Genomic DNA, 8,579 nt, shown 5'->3' with positions numbered 1-8,579 from the left:
AAGCTTGTTATACACTACATATATTTTTATATATAGGCTAAAATTATGTAGTTTTTCTGATTTTATACTTTGATTTATCTTCTTCTAAAGGAGAAACAGTGGTTTAAGCAATGTTAAGACCATTTGTACATGTGTGTATATATATATATGTGTATATTATTCAAACAGTTTATAGACAACCAGTATAGTAACAAGAGTATATATTCTGTTGTTATAACTGTTTGAAATCTTGTAATGTATATAGTATAGCATAATAGTTGACTGCCACATTGTATCTTCAACCTGTACATAATTTATTTAAAGTTCTTTTTGGATCCTATGAGATATCCCTCTAGACTGCATTATCTTTAAACTGACCAACCCAATATTTTATTCCACAAATGTGTGTAAAATGATTCACATGGTTATTCTGAAATATTTATATAGTGCAGCAAACGTACACAGCAATTTACAAACACAGAGAAGATATCTGTAATTTGGCTCAAACTGATATAAAATGCACAAAATAAAACACAGGATAAGAGAACATTTATAGTGAATGGTTAAATAATTATTTTAATAGCTCAGTGTGTACATGTATCTGTGTAGACACAAACAAGGTGGCACACTGGTTTATTGTTGTTATCCTAAAGTTTACAGAGGATTGAAAATAGTAAATTGCTGCTGTACTTTGCTAGAGCTACATCCTAGGATTGTGAAAATTCGACTTTATTTGGCTCCACCAGATGCCAAAAATAGCTCCACCCAGCCAGGTGCTAGATAGTCATCTCACCTATATATAGGCTTAGCAGAATTAGATTTCTACATTTTTTTAATAATTTCGACAGAGAATACTGATGTTTATTTTAAGCATCTTTTTAGATTTTTATCAAAATAAAATTTTCCCAGTTGCACAAAGTTATGGGGTTCAGTCTTTTTTACCTATTTAAATTTTTCAGGGTTGAGGGAAATTATGGGGAGACAGATAATTATTTAATGACAGCAGACTTTAGCATTCAAAAAGTTAAACCTTTATAAAACTGTTTGAAACACACATTGTCAACATCTCATGTCAAAATATACACAGTAAATCTTGTTACATCAACTCTAAAAAAAGTTCTTAAGCAGCATTTTTCTTACTTTGCCTATCTGTACATTTCAGTTATCAATGGAAATATTTTTTCTGTGGTTTGTGTCTGTATGGTGAAATCTACATTTACCAACAAAAATCTAATCCTTCCCAGCCTACTTATATAACAGCACTACAGTTCCATTGCATTATATTAGCTGACAGCGAAGCAAAGACTGAGGCACACATATCTACTGATAAATACAAAAGCTAGAGCCCAAATACAGGCCAACAGGGAGCGCTAGTTGGTTTCTTGATGATAGCTTTTCACTTCCCTGCTAACCTGACATTGTTCTCAAATTTTGCCTTGTTCTGCACTGTAGCCATAAGAACATAAGAACAGCCAGACTGGGTCAGATCAATTGTCCATCTAGCCCAGTATCCCGTCTTCTGATGTGGCCAATTCCAGGTGCTTCAGAGGGAATGAACAGAACAGGAAATGATCAAGCGATCCATCCCCTCTTGTCCACACCCAGCTTCTGGCAGTCAGAGGCTAGAGACTCCCAGAGTATGGGGTTGCATCCCTGGTCATCTTGGCTAACATTGATGGACCTTTCCTCCATTAACTTATTAATTTTGTTTGAGACCCATTATAGTTTTGGCCTTCACAACATCCCCAGGCAATGAGTTCCAGAGGTTGATTACGCATCATGTGAAGAAGTACTTCCTTTTGGGCATGAGTTTTCGTGGGTAAAAAACAAAATAAAACACATGCCTCTGAAGAAGTGAGGGTTTTTTTATTCATGAAAGCTTACGCCCAAATAAATCTGTTAGTCTTTAAGGTGCTACCGGACTCCTTGTTGGTTTTGTGGACACAGACTAACACAGCTACCCCGATACTTCCTTTTGTTTGTTTTAAACCTGCTACCTATTCATTTCATTGGGTGATCTCTGGTTCTTGTGTTATGTGAAGTGGTAACCAACACTTCCTTATTCACTTTCTCCACACCATTCAGGATTGTATAGCTCTCTATCATATCCTCCCCTCTTTAGTCGTCTCTTTTCCAAGCTGAAAAATCTCAGTCTTTTTAATCTCTCTCCTCATACGGAAGCTGCTCCATACTCAATCATTTTTTTCCTTCTCCTTTATACATTTTCCAATTCTAATTGGATGTATGCCACTGGATGTATCACTCTCCTGCAAAAAGACATATTGGCTGAAGGACCCAGCTGAAAGATCTGCTGCTACAGAGCTTCTAGAAAGCCAAACTGCATTTCCCATGCCATGTGGACTTACATAGTCATAGATTTTTAAGGCCAGAAGAGGCAATTGGGAGCCTCTAGTCAGACCTCCTCTAACCCACACAGACCATAGAACTTCCTTGAATTAATTCTTGCTTCTGGTCCAATAGCTGTGACTGAACAGCAGCAGGTCTTTTAGAAAACCACAGAATCTTAATTTAAAGACTTCCAGTGATGGAAAATCCACCATCATCTTTGGTCAATTGTTCCAATAGCAATTACTTTCACTATTAAAAATGGGCACTTATTTCTAGTCTGAATTTGTCTAGTTTTAACTTCCAGCCAGTGGAAAAACCCTCTATTATCAGAACTCTGTTCACCAGGTAGGTACAGTACTTATAGACAGTGATCAAGTCACCAGTTTGTCTAGTTTGGTAAAACCAGTCTCACCCCCCAACCTCAATGCACACACTCACCAAATAAACCCTCATCTATCTAAGTGATGAGGAGAGAAAAGCAGGAAAGACACAGGTTCTTGTGCTTGTGACAGAAGCAAGAGCCAAAAAGAGTCAGAGAGTGGAATAGAAGAAAGAAATTATGCACCCATCCCCCGCAAGGAGCCAAGACCTTGTGGAGATGCAGATTTGTATTGTGCTGCTCCAACTCCACCATTGGAAGGCAAATTCACTCTTGGATATCAAGCACAAGTGATTCATTGCATGGTAAAACTTTTTAAACAGGCACGAGGGAGGTGTGGGGAAGCAGACATTGCAAATCCTGACCAACTGACCCCAGCTTTCTTCTGCATCCCCCTGACACAGACCGCCACCAGGCATCTGAATTATCTGGAAGAATATGGAATGACCCATGTGTAAACAGACTTAGCACAAGTTTAGACAAGGAACAGGGGTGAAAGTTAATTAAAGGACTTACCGGTACTCCAGAGTCCTGCGGAGGGGGAGGGGCCTCAACTGGAAGAGACGTGGCCTTTATCGGAAGAGGTGGGGCCTTTAAATCAAAATATAAAGGGCTCAGGGATTTGGCTGAAGCTAGGAGCTGGCCCTTTAAATCACCCCCAGAGCTACCAGCTGCAGAGGCGGATGGGAGCCCTGGGATTTGGAGCAGGGGTGAAAGTAATTTACATTTCTTACCAATATGGTCCAATCACAAGCAACCCACCTCTCCTATGTACTTCATGGATCCCTCCCATTGCATGACATAGAGAGAGAAAATAAAGCTACTATTACTACTACCACCAGTACTGTCTGTAATAAAACTTTACTATTGGAATAAGCCTGAAAAAGTGAAAACTCACTGTCACATTTTTCTCCATGTCTTCCCTCCTCCTCCAGACAGGCTGCAGACACTAGGCTCCATGCTTTCTCCCTGCCTGGCAGTCAGCAGCTGCAGGGGCTTCCGTCTAGCTTGCAGCAGGAGCAGAGAGACTGTCTGAGGGAGGGAGAAGCCTGCCTCCTGCATAAGAACAGTTTAAAAATCAGCTGTTCCCTGTGTGGTTCAGTAACATTTCAAAGAGGATCTGCAAGCAGTTTCGACATCACATCCATGATCCTCTGCTGGGGAGGGAATGGAATAGATTTGAACTTGGAAATGGTTCCCAATTTTGATTATGTTTTTTGTGTATAGGAGATCCCCTCAACCCGGGGGACAGAAAAGGACTGCCCCTGCCATGGTCAAACACACCCTCCCCACCCCAACAACAATTGGGAGTGAAATTAACAAGGATGCCAGAAATGGCTCCTAACCCTGGGGGCTGAACTGAGCAGGGAACAGCTGAGTTTAAACTGTTCTTATGCAGGCAGCAGCACAGCAGCAGCAGCAGGCATCTCAGCCAGTCTCCCTACTGCAAGCTAGAGCTTAGAGGAGAACCCTGCTGGTGGGGAGGGAGGAATGCAGAGCCTTGTCTGCAGCCTAGCTGGAGGAGGAGGAGGAGGGACAGTGAGTTTTCCCCTTCCACCTGCTTTTATTAGCTCTGTATTTAAGCTGTGCTGCCAAATGCGTGTATTTGTTGTATATTAGTACTGGAGACAAGATCCCCTCATCCTGGGGGCAGAAAAGGACTGCCCCTGCCATGGTCAAACACACCTTCCCCCCAAGCTACTGTGAAATTAACAAGGATGCCAGAAACCGCTCCTAACCCCGGTGGGCTGAACCACTCAGGGAACAGCTGAGTTTAAACTATTCTTATGCAGGGGGCAGGCTTCTCCTTCCCTTAGGCAGTCTCCTTTTCTTACCGGTCCTCCATATCGGCCCATACCGGCTTACTTTCACCTCTGACAAGGAACCACTCACAGCAGCACTGCAATTATTTGTAAAACTGTGGTTACACTTTCACAGCCCTCCTCTTTCTTTCATAGATCTTAAATCTAAAAAAAAAAAAAGTTAGTTTTTGTATTTAGCCTTAACAGTGTAAACAAAATTAGTATCAGCCAGCTGTGTTTAGTGAACTGAATAGGGCTAGTATACATAGTTCCAATATTTTACAGCATACTGTTGAAATGGGGTTATGTCTGCATATTAACACCTATTTCAGGACTCATCCTGGGTTTTGTTCTAGCCACACCTACTATCTTGAGAGGGCCAGCCTAAATGAAATCCAAGGGAGGCATTTGACACCTACCTAGGTTGTTCTCTTTATGATCTTTATTTGTACTATTGAAGGTACTACAACACACGAGCAAGTAGCAGTTAAACTATATATGTAACTGGACATCACACACACACACAGTTACATTAATGTATTTCTTGCAAATCCTGTAGCAGAGAGTTCATTGCAGCTGCCCAGAATTCACTGCTAAAACTCTCTTCTCTTGCTTTAATTGTCTTAAGTATGGCATTTTTAAAATTCACTCCAGATTTCTTGCTGTTGGAGTCAACTCAGGGAACTATGAGCTAGGGGTGGGATGCACAAAGGGACCTAGGTGTTGCAACACTAAGCACCAAGGTGCCTAACTTTTAGGTGCCTAGCCCAGGAGTCGGCAACCTTTCAGAAGTGGTGTGCCGAGTCTTCATTTATTCACTCTAATTTAAGGTTTCGCATGCCGGTCATACATTTTAACATTTTTAGAAGGTCTCTTTGTATAGTCTATAATATATAACTAAACTATTGTTATATGTAAAGTAAATAAGGTTTTTAAAATGTTTAAGCAGATTCATTTAAAATTAAATTAAAATGCGGAGCTCCCCAGATCGGTGGCCAGGACCTGGGTAGTGTGAGTGCCACTGAAAATCAGCTCATGTGCCACCTTCGGCATGCGTGCCATGGGTTGCCTACCCCTGGCCTAGACAATCAAAGGAACAGCACTACAATCCACAAAGCCTGAGTTAGGCAAGTAGGTTCCTATACAATGAATAGGGAGAGAGAGGTGCCGTAGACAGCAAACCACTAAGTGAGCATGCTAAGTGGGGAGTCACCTAAGCTAGCTAATGGGGTATGTCGATAAGAGTCATGATTGCAAAAGCCCCACCCCTCTCACAAAGATAGGCCTTTAAGTCTGGGCTGCAGGGAAGTTCCTATCTCTGCTCATGCTTCACAAACCAGGAAAGAGGCATTGAGTCACCTGAAGTCACATGCAGTGCTTAGGTGGGAGATAGTTGCCTGGGCACCTGCAGTGAGGCAGCATGGGGCATGCGCCAAGGCAAAAACTTAGGCACTGAGTGAATTTAGGAACCCACAGGGTTAAGTGGCAGCCAAGCAGGAGTTTTGTGGGTTGCAGTGGTATCTAAGTCCTGTTTTTAGATGCCTAAGTACCTTTAGAGATCGCACCCTAAAGCTCTCACTTCTGGCCTGAGCCCTGCTCTGCCTTGCCCCTTGTGTAAGCATTTACACAGTGGGGATAAAATACTGACAAGTCAAGGTGGTAGCATTATCCAAGCACTGAACAGATGTGGCTGACAAGGCGTCAGATACTGAAGAAACAGGCACTTTGGACTTAGTCAGGCGTAACACTAATGAAGTACTTAGAGTTACACTAGTGTAGCTGACAAGAGAAGCAGGCCCTAATTCTTTCCTTTCAAAAAGGTCTGAACACCTAACATTGGCTGGTTTTGGTCATGTAAAGAAAAATGAGTCTTTTTCAGAGCTTCAGCCCAGACAGAATCAGCTTTAGTGCTCATCTCACTATAACTAATAGCTATAACATGTGTGATGCAGTAGGGTCTGTCTGTGTGGGGGATGGGAGAGCCAGGGAGGACTTTAGGTGACAGACAGGATTTTTAAGCCTGCAACCTGAGCCAGGTAGGGGGGGAGGCTGTCAGTACCTTTGCCCGGGAAACTGGACAAAGGAATCAGCCGGCTGGAGGAAGCGCAGCTCAGTTTCGGTTTTGGGCTGGGTGATTGGAATTCAGGGAATCCTAGGCTAGGATCCAAGCACCCTGAACCCCTAGAAGGACTCGATTGAGGGGCCCTGGTCATGCCTCCAAGCTCTACTGTAACCTGCATTCCTGTTGTCCAATAAAGCTTCAGTTTTACTGCCTGGCTGAGAGTCACTGTGAGTCCCAGGAAGAGGGGTGCAGGACCAGACTCCCCCACACTCCGTGACAACATGCCATGAATGAAACACAATTAGAAGCAGCAGAGTTTCACATGATGACCCTCCTGCCTCCACCCACCCAAGGAACCAAGCAGTGTTATGTCAACCCTTTTCCTTTCCATCCAAGTAGAACATGTTCACTGGAAATAAACAGAGCATAAAGCTCCATCCTAAAACTGTTTACCATTATCCAACTTGGCACAAGTCCATTTAAATCACACAGCTTTGTACTTCAGTGTCATGTTTCCCTACTTCTCCATTCTGACTCCTTATGACTTTACTCCCAGTTTTGGCATTGACAATAGAAACATCATGTACCTTTACCTTTTATATGACTTCCCAGTTCCAGGCTTCTTGCTATTTTTCCACTCATCTTTTGATTATCCATTTCATTCTATTGTTTCCTTTGGTTGGTCTCCCACTTCTTGGCTGTGACCACACACAACATGTTTTATTGCCATTTACATGGTTCACTTGAGGAAGCAGAGTTGTGGCTTATTTCTTAAAAGAGAGGCCTCCTGGAAACTAAAATATTGAGCTGCCTCAGAAGTCAGCATTGCTTGGACACAACATAATGTTCTGCTCTTTTTTTCTTCGTTTAATGATAAGCTACAAAGCAAATCTAGTGGCTTTTTACCTTCTTGGAGAGCTGTCAGATCTTTATAAAGGAAATGCCTTCTCAAAGTGTCTAAATGTCTGTGCATCACTCATGTCTGGTAGGCAGCCCTCTGGTTCATTTACAACTCCACTTTCAACCTTAATTGATTGTATCCTTTAACAGAAGACACTCACATAAAGACCAATGCAATGTACAGCAGTGAAAGAGCAAAAGCAGTTTTTCATTTTCAAGCCATAAATTGCTACACTTTTCTGGTCTGGGGTGGGGGATAGAGAGGAGGAGTCAGGCAGATTATCTATGTGTATCAAATACTGTGACAGACATCTCAAGTCATGAGACCACTAAAAATACATACGGGTTATATTTGTGTCTGCAAGGACTTGTCTACATAGGAAAGCTAGTGCTCAGCAAGCAACAGTGTGAATTCACAGCATACTAGCTACTCCACACAAACTTCCTGTGTGGACACACTTACTGAGCACCAGAAGTGCCCTTGGGAGTATTAGAGGGCATTAACCTAACACACACAAAAAGGATATGTCAACACTGCAATTAAAAACCCACAGCTAGCCCATGCCAGCTGGCTTGGGCTAAGGGGCTGTTTGACTGCCATGTAGACATTCAGGCGCAGGCTGGAGCCTGGGCTTTAGGACCCTGCAAGCAGGGCCACCCAGAGGATTCAGGGGGCCTGGGGTGAAGCAATTTTGGGGTCCCCTTCCATAAAAAAAGTTGCAGTACTATAGAATACTATATTCCCATGCCCTGCTTGCTCGCACCCCTCCTCCAGGCGGCCCTGGGAAAAATAAAAATTTAAAAACCTTCCATATCTCAGCACAAACCCACTTTTGAGAAAACTTCTTTTCAAGTCACCTTTACAAAATATCACTAGTTTTCAGCATCAACTAGTGTTAAAAGGCACTAAAGCTCATTAAAAGGGTTGGACAAATATTTCCTGTCAAAACTTTGTGGATCGAAAACTAGGGGGGTTTTAAAAGCAGAAAAAAAATCAGACAATGTCTGCTTCCCTTCAAAATTTGTTGTGGTTTTTTTAATTGAAATGCTGAAATTAGTCTGCCAAAATCTGAACATGGGTTGGGGTTTCAGAAGTGTGTGGCCAAAT

The sequence above is a fragment of the Gopherus flavomarginatus genome, chromosome 1, assembly GCF_025201925.1.
Source record: "Gopherus flavomarginatus isolate rGopFla2 chromosome 1, rGopFla2.mat.asm, whole genome shotgun sequence".
NCBI classification, from domain to species: domain Eukaryota; kingdom Metazoa; phylum Chordata; order Testudines; family Testudinidae; genus Gopherus; species Gopherus flavomarginatus.
Note: the sequence above shows the minus strand (reverse complement) of the source record.